Raw genomic sequence first — 13,242 nt, 5'->3', positions numbered from 1 at the left:
ACCAAAGGGAATGGGACTGAGGAGGACGGGTTAGGAGGGAGGGGAGAGAGGGAAAATGGGGCAGTACGAGTGGCACACAGGCAGCGGCCCGGCGGCGTGCTTAGGTAAGTCCGTATAACATAGCGATGATCAGCAGCACTTCTACGGCATATTCCTGGGCTGTTGGACAGCCACTCTTACGGGCTACGTGGTGGGGACTTGACAGTGGGGGTAGTCTAGGAACCATAATGTTGTTCATGTAACTGTGAAGTAGTGTCACCAAAATTAAAAGGAACACACAGTACCTTGGCTCTGGATTCCATTTACCCTGATGCTGTCAAGTTGGTCAGTGTCCACCTCACCGGAATCACACCTGCTCCTCTCAGCATACACATTATGTCTCTAGGACAGAGGAACCACTGTGACATCGTGGAATCTCCAGGCAACAGTGATGCGCTCACAAACTTCACCCACGGGGAGGGGCACTGCCCAGCCGTGGAGAGCTGCATCATCTTACCAAACATTAGAGTTACTTACCTACATATATATATATATATATATATATGTATGTATGTATAATGATATCACTCATCATTACAGTCTCAGAACAAACAAAAAACTGAAGAACAAAACAGCAGCAGTCTCAGAAAACCCATGAATGGACTAAAAGTTAACAGAGGGAAAGAGACTGAGGTGAATGGGTGGGCATGGAGGGATTAGGGAGGGGGGAAGTAAGGACACATTAGAATAAGAATATATAATGTGGGAGCGGGGGTCACAGGCAGGGCTGCAAAACCCAGAAAAGACAAGTAGGGCTTCTACAGTATCTTACTATGCTCATGGACTGTGACTGCAATGGGGTATCTCGGGGCACGTGCGTGATGGGAGGAGTCTAGTAGACATCATGTTACTCATCTAATTGTGTATTAATGACACAAAGATACACAGAGAGATAGGTAGACAGATAAAAGAATGCATGAATGAATGGATGCATGGAAGGATGAATACATACATACATACATACATTCAAACATACATACATAAAGAATGCAGCAGCCCAGTTCAAGAAAGACATCTGCACCCCTAAATGTATGGCAGCACGATTCTCAATAACCAATCTACAATTATATAAGGAACATTAAGGATACTGGACTGCTCAGATCATCCAGTCGCCCCCGCAGACCCCATTACACTCACTGTTCACCAGCAGAGTAACATGCTACAGAATCACTGCTTGAATTCTCTGAACTATACTGCCTTCCCCATAGAATTCCCCCCCACATTATGTGAGCTCATCGTAATGCCCCCTTAGCAGCCTGCTCCCGTCCTTCACAACCAGCCTCCCTAGTCCCTTAACCTTTGCTACGTTGGTGATGGGGGGAGTGTACTCAACATGATGTTATCCACATAATTGTAGATTGATGACAAATAAATAAAAGAATAAATAGATGAATGAATGAATGAATGAATGAGAGAATGCCCCCGCCGCCAGTTTAAAAGCGACACGTGCATCCCTATGATTACCACAGCACTATTCTCAATAGCCAAGCTCAGTGTCCACCAGTAGATGAACATTGGAATATTATTCCGTCATATGAAAACAAATCCTACCATTGGCAGAAACATGGATGGTGTGAGAGTGCATCATACTCAGTGCAATAAGGCAGGCAGGTGGAGAAACACAAATATCAAATGATTTCACTCGCCTGTGCAGGAGAACCAAGAGACCTCCGAGGAAGAAAAACGGCACCAGAAGAGTGCACTAACAGTTACCAAAGGGAAAGGGATGGAGGTGCACAGGTGGGAACGGAGCAGTAAGTCAGGGGGAGCGGGGGACAATGTGCACATTACCTTTGGCATGCATAAAGTGGAAGGGGGGCATGGGGAGGGACGTACAATGCAGAGAAGACAACAAGGGATTCTACAGCATCTTACTATGCTCATGGACCGTGACTGCAATGAGGTATCTGGGGGCATTTCGTTGTGGGGGGCAGTTTAGTCAACCACATGTGACTCACGTCGATGTAGACTAATGATAAATAAATAAATAAATAACAGATATCTAAGTGAGTAATTGACTAACTAAATACATTCACACATCCATACATACAAAAATAACCACTAGAATACAGCAGCCCAGTTTAAAAAAGACCTCTGAACCCGTATGATTATCAAGCACTATCCATAACTGCAAAGGTAAGTGTCTATCAGAGGATGAACAGTGGAATATTATTCTGCCATATGAAGAAACCAATCCTACCATGTGCAACAACATGGAGGGAGGTAGCGGGTATCATGCTCAGCGAAATAAGCCACGCAGAGAAAGACAAGTGTCAACTGATTTCGCTCACCTGGGGACTACCGGAAAGAAGAAAGGGAGTGATAGAACAGGACAGTAGCACCCGCAGCGAACCCAAGAATGGACTCACGGTTACCAAAGGGAATGGGACTGAGGAGGACGGGTTAGGAGGGAGGGGAGAGAGGGAAAATGGGGCAGTACGAGTGGCACACAGGCTGCGGCCCGGCGGCGTGCTTAGGTAAGTCCGTATAACATAGCGATGATCAGCAGCACTTCTACGGCATATTCCTGGGCTGTAGGACAGCCACTCTTACGGGCTACGTGGTGGGGACTTGTCAGTGGGGGTAGTCTAGGAACCATAATGTTGTTCATGTAACTGTGAAGTAGTGTCAACAAAATTAAAAGGAACACACAGTACCTTGGCTCTGGATTCCATTTACCCTGATGCTGTCAAGTTGGTCAGTGTCCACCTCACCGGAATCACACCTGCTCCTCTCAGCATACACATTATGTCTCTAGGACAGAGGCACCACTGTGACATCGTGGAATCTCCAGGCAACAGTGATGCGCTCACAAACTTCACCCACGGGGAGGGGCACTGCCCACCCGTGGAGAGCTGCATCAACTTACCAAACATGAGAGTTACTTACCTACATATATATATAAATATATATATATATATGTATAATGATATCACTCATCATTACAGTCTCAGAACAAACAAAAAACTGAAGAACAAAACAGCAGCAGTCTCAGAAAACCCATGAATGGACTAAAAGTTAACAGAGGGAAAGAAACTGAGGTGAATGGGTGGGCATGGAGGGATTAGGGAGGGGGGAAGTAAGGACACATTAGAATAAGAATATATAATGTGGGAGCGGGGGTCACAGGCAGGGCTGCAAAACACAGAAAAGACAAGTAGGGCTTCTACAGTATCTTACTATGCTCATGGACTGTGACTGCAATGGGGTATCTCGGGGCACGTGCGTGATGGGAGGAGTCTAGTAGACATCATGTTACTCATCTAATTGTGTAGTAATGACACAAAGATACACAGAGAGATAGGTAGACAGATAAAAGAATGCATGAATGAATGGATGCATGGAAGGATGAATACATACATACATACATACATTCAAACGTACATACATAAAGAATGCAGCAGCCCAGTTCAAGAAAGACATCTGCACCCCTAAATGTATGGCAGCACGATTCTCAATAACCAATCTACAATTATATAAGGAACATTAAGGATACTGGACTGCCCAGATCATCCAGTCGCCCCCGCAGACCCCATTACACTCACTGTTCACCAGCAGAGTAACATGCTACAGAATCACTGCTTGAATTCTCTGAACTATACTGCCTTCCCCATAGAATTCCCCCCCACATTATGTGAGCTCATCGTAATGCCCCCTTAGCAGCCTGCTCCTGTCCTTCACAACCAGCCTCCCTAGTCCCTTAACCTTTGCTACGTTGGTGATGGGGGGAGTGTACTCAACATGATGTTATCCACATAATTGTAGATTGATGACAAATAAATAAAAGAATAAATAGATGAATGAATGAATGAATGAGAGAATGCCGCCGCGAGTTTAAAAGCGACACGTGCATCCCTATGATTACCACAGCACTATTCTCAATAGCCAAGCTCAGTGTCCACCAGTAGATGAACATTGGAATATTATTCCGTCATATGAAAACAAATCCTACCATTGGAAGAAACATGGATGGTGTGAGAGTGCATCATACTCAGTGCAATAAGGCAGGCAGGTGGAGAAACACAAATATCAAATGATTTCACTCGCCTGTGCAGGAGAACCAAGAGACCTCCGAAGAAGAAAAACGGCACCAGAAGAGTGCACTAACAGTTACCAAAGGGAAAGGGATGGAGGTGCACAGGTGGGAACGGAGCAGTAAGTCAGGGGGAGCGGGGGACAATGTGCACATTACCTTTGGCATGCATAAAGTGGAAGGGGGGCATGGGGAGGGACGTACAACGCAGAGAAGACAACAAGGGATTCTACAGCATCTTACTATGCTCATGGACCGTGACTGCAATGAGGTATCTGGGGGCATTTCGTTGTGGGGGGCAGTTTAGTCAACCACATGTGACTCACGTCGATGTAGACTAATGATAAATAAATAAATAAATAACAGATATCTAAGTGAGTAATTGACTAACTAAATACATTCACACATCCATACATACAAAAATAACCACTAGAATACAGCAGCCCAGTTTAAAAAAGACCTCTGAACCCGTATGATTATCAAGCACTATCCATAACTGCAAAGGTAAGTGTCTATCAGAGGATGAACAGTGGAATATTATTCTGCCATATGAAGAAACCAATCCTACCATGTGCAACAACATGGAGGGAGGTAGCGGCTATCATGCTCAGCGAAATAAGCCACGCAGAGAAAGACAAGTGTCAACTGATTTCGCTCACCTGGGGACTACCGGAAAGAAGAAAGGGAGTGATAGAACAGGACAGTAGCACCCGCAGCGAACCCAAGAATGGACTCACGGTTACCAAAGGGAATGGGACTGAGGAGGACGGGTTAGGAGGGAGGGGAGAGAGGGAAAATGGGGCAGTACGAGTGGCACACAGGCTGCGGCCCGGCGGCGTGCTTAGGTAAGTCCGTATAACATAGCGATGATCAGCAGCACTTCTACGGCATATTCCTGGGCTGTAGGACAGCCACTCTTACGGGCTACGTGGTGGGGACTTGTCAGTGGGGGTAGTCTAGGAACCATAATGTTGTTCATGTAACTGTGAAGTAGTGTCAACAAAATTAAAAGGAACACACAGTACCTTGGCTCTGGATTCCATTTACCCTGATGCTGTCAAGTTGGTCAGTGTCCACCTCACCGGAATCACACCTGCTCCTCTCAGCATACACATTATGTCTCTAGGACAGAGGCACCACTGTGACATCGTGTAATCTCCAGGCAACAGTGATGCGCTCACAAACTTCACCCACGGGGAGGGGCACTGCCCAGCCGTGGAGAGCTGCATCATCTTACCAAACATTAGAGTTACTTACCTACATTTATATATATATATATATATTATATATATATATATATATATGTATAATGATATCACTCATCATTACAGTCTCAGAACAAACAAAAAACTGAAGAACAAAACAGCAGCAGTCTCAGAAAACCCATTAATGGACTAAAAGTTAACAGAGGGAAAGAGACTGAGGTGAATGGGTGGGCATGGAGGGATTAGGGAGGGGGGAAGTAAGGACACATTAGAATAAGAATATATAATGTGGGAGCGGGGGTCACAGGCAGGGCTGCAAAACCCAGAAAAGACAAGTAGGGCTTCTACAGTATCTTACTATGCTCATGGACTGTGACTGCAATGGGGTATCTCGGGGCACGTGCGTGATGGGAGGAGTCTAGTAGACATCATGTTACTCATCTAATTGTGTATTAATGACACAAAGATACACAGAGAGATAGGTAGACAGATAAAAGAATGCATGAATGAATGGATGCATGGAAGGATGAATACATACATACATACCTACATTCAAACGTACTTACATAAAGAATGCAGCAGCCCAGTTCAAGAAAGACATCTGTACCCCTAAATGTATGGCAGCACGATTCTCAATAACCAATCTACAATTATATAAGGAACATTAAGGATACTGGACTGCCCAGATCATCCAGTCGCCCCCGCAGTCCCCATTACACTCACTGTTCACCAGCAGAGTAACATGCTACAGAATCACTGCTTGAATTCTCTGAACTATACTGCCTTCCCCATAGAATTCCCCCCCACATTATGTGAGCTCATCGTAATGCCCCCTTAGCAGCCTGCTCCCGTCCTTCACAACCAGCCTCCCTAGTCCCTTAACCTTTGCTACGTTGGTGATGGGGGGAGTGTACTCAACATGATGTTATCCACATAATTGTAGATTGATGACAAATAAATAAAAGAATAAATAGATGAATGAATGAATGAATGAATGAGAGAATGCCGCCGCCGCCAGTTTAAAAGCGACACGTGCATCCCTATGATTACCACAGCACTATTCTCAATAGCCAAGCTCAGTGTCCACCAGTAGATGAACATTGGAATATTATTCCGTCATATGAAAACAAATCCTACCATTGGCAGAAACATGGATGGTGTGAGAGTGCATCATACTCAGTGCAATAAGGCAGGCAGGTGGAGAAACACAAATATCAAATGATTTCACTCGCCTGTGCAGGAGAACCAAGAGACCTCCGAAGAAGAAAAACGGCACCAGAAGAGTGCACTAACAGTTACCAAAGGGAAAGGGATGGAGGTGCACAGGTGGGAACGGAGCAGTAAGTCAGGGGGAGCGGGGGACAATGTGCACATTACCTTTGGCATGCATAAAGTGGAAGGGGGGCATGGGGAGGGACGTACAATGCAGAGAAGACAACAAGGGATTCTACAGCATCTTACTATGCTCATGGACTGTGACTGCAATGAGGTATCTGGGGGCATTTCGTTGTGGGGGGCAGTTTAGTCAACCACATGTGACTCACGTCGATGTAGACTAATGATAAATAAATAAATAAATAACAGATATCTAAGTGAGTAATTGACTAACTAAATACATTCACACATCCATACATACAAAAATAACCACTAGAATACAGCAGCCCAGTTTAAAAAAGACCTCTGAACCCGTATGATTATCAAGCACTATCCATAACTGCAAAGGTAAGTGTCTATCAGAGGATGAACAGTGGAATATTATTCTGCCATATGAAGAAACCAATCCTACCATGTGCAACAACATGGAGGGAGGTAGCGGGTATCATGCTCAGCGAAATAAGCCACGCAGAGAAAGACAAGTGTCAACTGATTTCGCTCACCTGGGGACTACCGGAAAGAAGAAAGGGAGTGATAGAACAGGACAGTAGCACCCGCAGCGAACCCAAGAATGGACTCACGGTTACCAAAGGGAATGGGACTGAGGAGGACGGGTTAGGAGGGAGGGGAGAGAGGGAAAATGGGGCAGTACGAGTGGCACACAGGCTGCGGCCCGGCGGCGTGCTTAGGTAAGTCCGTATAACATAGCGATGATCAGCAGCACTTCTACGGCATATTCCTGGGCTGTTGGACAGCCACTCTTACGGGCTACGTGGTGGGGACTTGACAGTGGGGGTAGTCTAGGAACCATAATGTTGTTCATGTAACTGTGAAGTAGTGTCAACAAAATTAAAAGGAACACACAGTACCTTGGCTCTGGATTCCATTTACCCTGATGCTGTCAAGTTGGTCAGTGTCCACCTCACCGGAATCACACCTGCTCCTCTCAGCATACACATTATGTCTCTAGGACAGAGGCACCACTGTGACATCGTGGAATCTCCAGGCAACAGTGAGGCGCTCACAAACTTCACCCACGGGGAGGGGCACTGCCCAGCCGTGGAGAGCTGAATCATCTTACCAAACATTAGAGTTACTTACCTACATATATATATGTATAATGATATCACTCATCATTACAGTCTCAGAATAAACAAAAAACTGAAGAACAAAACAGCAGCAGTCTCAGAAAACCCATGAATGGACTAAAAGTTAACAGAGGGAAAGAGAATGAGGTGAATGGGTGGGCAGAGAGGGATTAGGGAGGGGGGAAGTAAGGACACATTAGAATAAGAATATATAATGTGGGAGCGGGGGTCACAGGCAGGGCTGCAAAACCCAGAAAAGACAAGTAGGGCTTCTACAGTATCTTACTATGCTCATGGACTGTGACTGCAATGGGGTATCTCGGGCACGTGCGTGATGGGAGGAGTCTAGTAGACATCATGTTACTCATCTAATTGTGTATTAATGACACAAAGATACACAGAGAGATAGGTAGACAGATAAAAGAATGCATGAATGAATGGATGCATGGAAGGATGAATACATACATACATACATACATTCAAACGTACTTACATAAGGAATGCAGCAGCCCAGTTCAAGAAAGACATCTGCACCCCTAAATGTATGGCAGCACGATTCTCAATAACCAATCTACAATTATATAAGGAACATTACGGATACTGGACTGCCCAGATCATCCAGTCGCCCCCGCAGACCCCATTACACTCACTGTTCACCAGCAGAGTAACATGCTACAGAATCACTGCTTGAATTCTCTGAACTATACTGCCTTCCCCATAGAATTCCCCCCCACATTATGTGAGCTCATCGTAATGCCCCCTTAGCAGCCTGCTCCCGTCCTTCACAACCAGCCTCCCTAGTCCCTTAACCTTTGCTACGTTGGTGATGGGGGGAGTGTACTCAACATGATGTTATCCACATAATTGTAGATTGATGACAAATAAATAAAAGAATAAATAGATGAATGAATGAATGAATGAATGAGAGAATGCCGCCGTCAGTTTAAAAGCGACACGTGCATCCCTATGATTACCAGAGCACTATTCTCAATAGAAAAGCTCAGTGAACACCAGTAGATGAACATTGTAATATTATTCCGTCATATGAAAACAAATCCTACCATTGGCAGAAACATGGATGGTGTGAGAGTGCATCATACTCAGTGCAATAAGGCAGGCAGGTGGAGAAACACAAATATCAAATGATTTCACTCGCCTGTGCAGGAGAAGCAAGAGACCTCCGAAGAAGAAAAACGGCACCAGAAGAATGCACTAACAGTTACCAAAGGGAAAGGGATGGAGGTGCACAGGTGGGAACGGAGCAGTAAGTCAGGGGGAGCGGGGGACAATGTGCACATTACCTTTGGCATGCATAAAGTGGAAGGGGGGCATGGGGAGGGACGTACAATGCAGAGAAGACAACAAGGGATTCTACAGCATCTTACTATGCTCATGGACCGTGACTGCAATGAGGTATCTGGGGGCATTTCGTTGTGGGGGGCAGTTTAGTCAACCACATGTGACTCACGTCGATGTAGACTAATGATAAATAAATAAATAAATAACAGATATCTAAGTGAGTAATTGACTAACTAAATACATTCACACATCCATACATACAAAAATAACCACTAGAATACAGCAGCCCAGTTTAAAAAAGACCTCTGAACCCGTATGATTATCAAGCACTATCCATAACTGCAAAGGTAAGTGTCTATCAGAGGATGAACAGTGGAATATTATTCTGCCATATGAAGAAACCAATCCTACCATGTGCAACAACATGGAGGGAGGTAGCGGGTATCATGCTCAGCGAAATAAGCCACGCAGAGAAAGACAAGTGTCAACTGATTTCGCTCACCTGGGGACTACCGGAAATAAGAAAGGGAGTGATAGAACAGGACAGTAGCACCCGCAGCGAACCCAAGAATGGACTCACGGTTACCAAAGGGAATGGGACTGAGGAGGACGGGTTAGGAGGGAGGGGAGAGAGGGAAAATGGGGCAGTACGAGTGGCACACAGGCTGCGGCCCGGCGGCGTGCTTAGGGAAGTCCGTATAACATAGCGATGATCAGCAGCACTTCTACGGCATATTCCTGGGCTGTTGGACAGCCACTCTTACGGGCTACGTGGTGGGGACTTGACAGTGGGGGTAGTCTAGGAACCATAATGTTGTTCATGTAACTGTGAAGTAGTGTCAACAAAATTAAAAGGAACACACAGTACCTTGGCTCTGGATTCCATTTACCCTGATGCTGTCAAGTTGGTCAGTGTCCACCTCACCGGAATCACACCTGCTCCTCTCAGCATACACATTATGTCTCTAGGACAGAGGAACCACTGTGACATCGTGGAATCTCCAGGCAACAGTGAGGCGCTCACAAACTTCACCCACGGGGAGGGGCACTGCCCAGCCGTGGAGAGCTGCATCATCTTACCAAACATTAGAGTTACTTACCTACATATATATATATATATATATATATATATATATATATATATATATATATGTATGTATAATGATATCACTCATCATTACAGTCTCAGAACAAACAAAAAACTGAAGAACAAAACAGCAGCAGTCTCAGAAAACCCATGAATGGACTAAAAGTTAACAGAGGGAAAGAGACTGAGGTGAATGGGTGGGCAGGGAGGGATTAGGGAGGGGGGAAGTAAGGACACATTAGAATAAGAATATATAATGTGGGAGCGGGGGTCACAGGCAGGGCTGCAAAACACAGAAAAGACAAGTAGGGCTTCTACAGTATCTTACTATGCTCATGGACTGTGACTGCAATGGGGTATCTCGGGCACGTGCGTGATGGGAGGAGTCTAGTAGACATCATGTTACTCATCTAATTGTGTATTAATGACACAAAGATACACAGAGAGATAGGTAGACAGATAAAAGAATGCATGAATGAATGGATGCATGGAAGGATGAATACATACATACATACATACATTCAAACATACATACATAAAGAATGCAGCAGCCCAGTTCAAGAAAGACATCTGCACCCCTAAATGTATGGCAGCACGATTCTCAATAACCAATCTACAATTATATAAGGAACATTAAGGATACTGGACTGCCCAGATCATCCAGTCGCCCCCGCAGACCCCATTACACTCACTGTTCACCAGCAGAGTAACATGCTACAGAATCACTGCTTGAATTCTCTGAACTATACTGCCTTCCCCATAGAATTCCCCCCCACATTATGTGAGCTCATCGTAATGCCCCCTTAGCAGCCTGCTCCCGTCCTTCACAACCAGCCTCCCTAGTCCCTTAACCTTTGCTATGTTGGTGATGGGGGGAGTGTACTCAACATGATGTTATCCACATAATTGTAGATTGATGACAAATAAATAAAAGAATAAATAGATGAATGAATGAATGAATGAATGAGAGAATGCCGCCGCCGCCAGTTTAAAAGCGACACGTGCATCCCTATGATTACCACAGCACTATTCTCAATAGCCAAGCTCAGTGTCCACCAGTAGATGAACATTGGAATATTATTCCGTCATATGAAAACAAATCCTACTATTGGAAGAAACATGGATGGTGTGAGAGTGCATCATACTCAGTGCAATAAGGCAGGCAGGTGGAGAAACACAAATATCAAATGATTTCACTCGCCTGTGCAGGAGAACCAAGAGACCTCCGAAGAAGAAAAACGGCACCAGAAGAGTGCACTAACAGTTACCAAAGGGAAAGGGATGGAGGTGCACAGGTGGGAACGGAGCAGTAAGTCAGGGGGAGCGGGGGACAATGTGCACATTACCTTTGGCATGCATAAAGTGGAAGGGGGGCATGGGGAGGGACGTACAATGCAGAGAAGACAACAAGGGATTCTACAGCATCTTACTATGCTCATGGACCGTGACTGCAATGAGGTATCTGGGGGCATTTCGTTGTGGGGGGCATTTTAGTCTACCACATGTGAAACACGTCGATGTAGACTAATGATAAATAAATAAATAAATAACAGATATCTAAGTGAGTAATTGACTAACTAAATACATTCACACATCCATACATACAAAAATAACCACTAGAATACAGCAGCCCAGTTTAAAAAAGACCTCTGAACCCGTATGATTATCAAGCACTATCCATAACTGCAAAGGTAAGTGTCTATCAGAGGATGAACAGTGGAATATTATTCTGCCATATGAAGAAACCAATCCTACCATGTGCAACAACATGGAGGGAGGTAGCGGGTATCATGCTCAGCGAAATAAGCCACGCAGAGAAAGACAAGTGTCAACTGATTTCGCTCACCTGGGGACTACCGGAAAGAAGAAAGGGAGTGATAGAACAGGACAGTAGCACCCGCAGCGAACCCAAGAATGGACTCACGGTTACCAAAGGGAATGGGACTGAGGAGGACGGGTTAGGAGGGAGGGGAGAGAGGGAAAATGGGGCAGTACGAGTGGCACACAGGCTGCGGCCCGGCGGCGTGCTTAGGGAAGTCCGTATAACATAGCGATGATCAGCAGCACTTCTACGGCATATTCCTGGGCTGTTGGACAGCCACTCTTACGGGCTACGTGGTGGGGACTTGACAGTGGGGGTACTCTAGGAACCATAATGTTGTTCATGTAACTGTGAAGTAGTGTCAACAAAATTAAAAGGAACACACAGTACCTTGGCTCTGGATTCCATTTACCCTGATGCTGTCAAGTTGGTCAGTGTCCACCTCACCGGAATCACACCTGCTCCTCTCAGCATACACATTATGTCTCTAGGACAGAGGAACCACTGTGACATCGTGGAATCTCCAGGCAACAGTGAGGCGCTCACAAACTTCACCCACGGGGAGGGGCACTGCCCAGCCGTGGAGAGCTGCATCATCTTACCAAACATTAGAGTTACTTACCTACATATATATATATATATATATATATATATATATATATGTATGTATAATGATATCACTCATCATTACAGTCTCAGAACAAACAAAAAACTGAAGAACAAAACAGCAGCAGTCTCAGAAAACCCATGAATGGACTAAAAGTTAACAGAGGGAAAGAGACTGAGGTGAATGGGTGGGCAGGGAGGGATTAGGGAGGGGGGAAGTAAGGACACATTAGAATAAGAATATATAATGTGGGAGCGGGGGTCACAGGCAGGGCTGCAAAACACAGAAAAGACAAGTAGGGCTTCTACAGTATCTTACTATGCTCATGGACTGTGACTGCAATGGGGTATCTCGGGGCACGTGAGTGATGGGAGGAGTCTAGTAGACATCATGTTACTCATCTAATTGTGTATTAATGACACAAAGATACACAGAGAGATAGGTAGACAGATAAAAGAATGCATGAATGAATGGATGCATGGAAGGATGAATACATACATACATACATACATTCAAACATACATACATAAAGAATGCAGCAGCCCAGTTCAAGAAAGACATCTGCACCCCTAAATGTATGGCAGCACGATTCTCAATAACCAATCTACAATTATATAAGGAACATTAAGGATACTGGACTGCCCATATCATCCAGTCGCCCCCGCAGACCCCATTACACTCACTGTTC

This window comes from Manis pentadactyla, chromosome 6, assembly GCF_030020395.1.
Source record: "Manis pentadactyla isolate mManPen7 chromosome 6, mManPen7.hap1, whole genome shotgun sequence".
Classification (NCBI taxonomy): domain Eukaryota; kingdom Metazoa; phylum Chordata; class Mammalia; order Pholidota; family Manidae; genus Manis; species Manis pentadactyla.
This window is presented reverse-complemented; position numbering follows the sequence as displayed.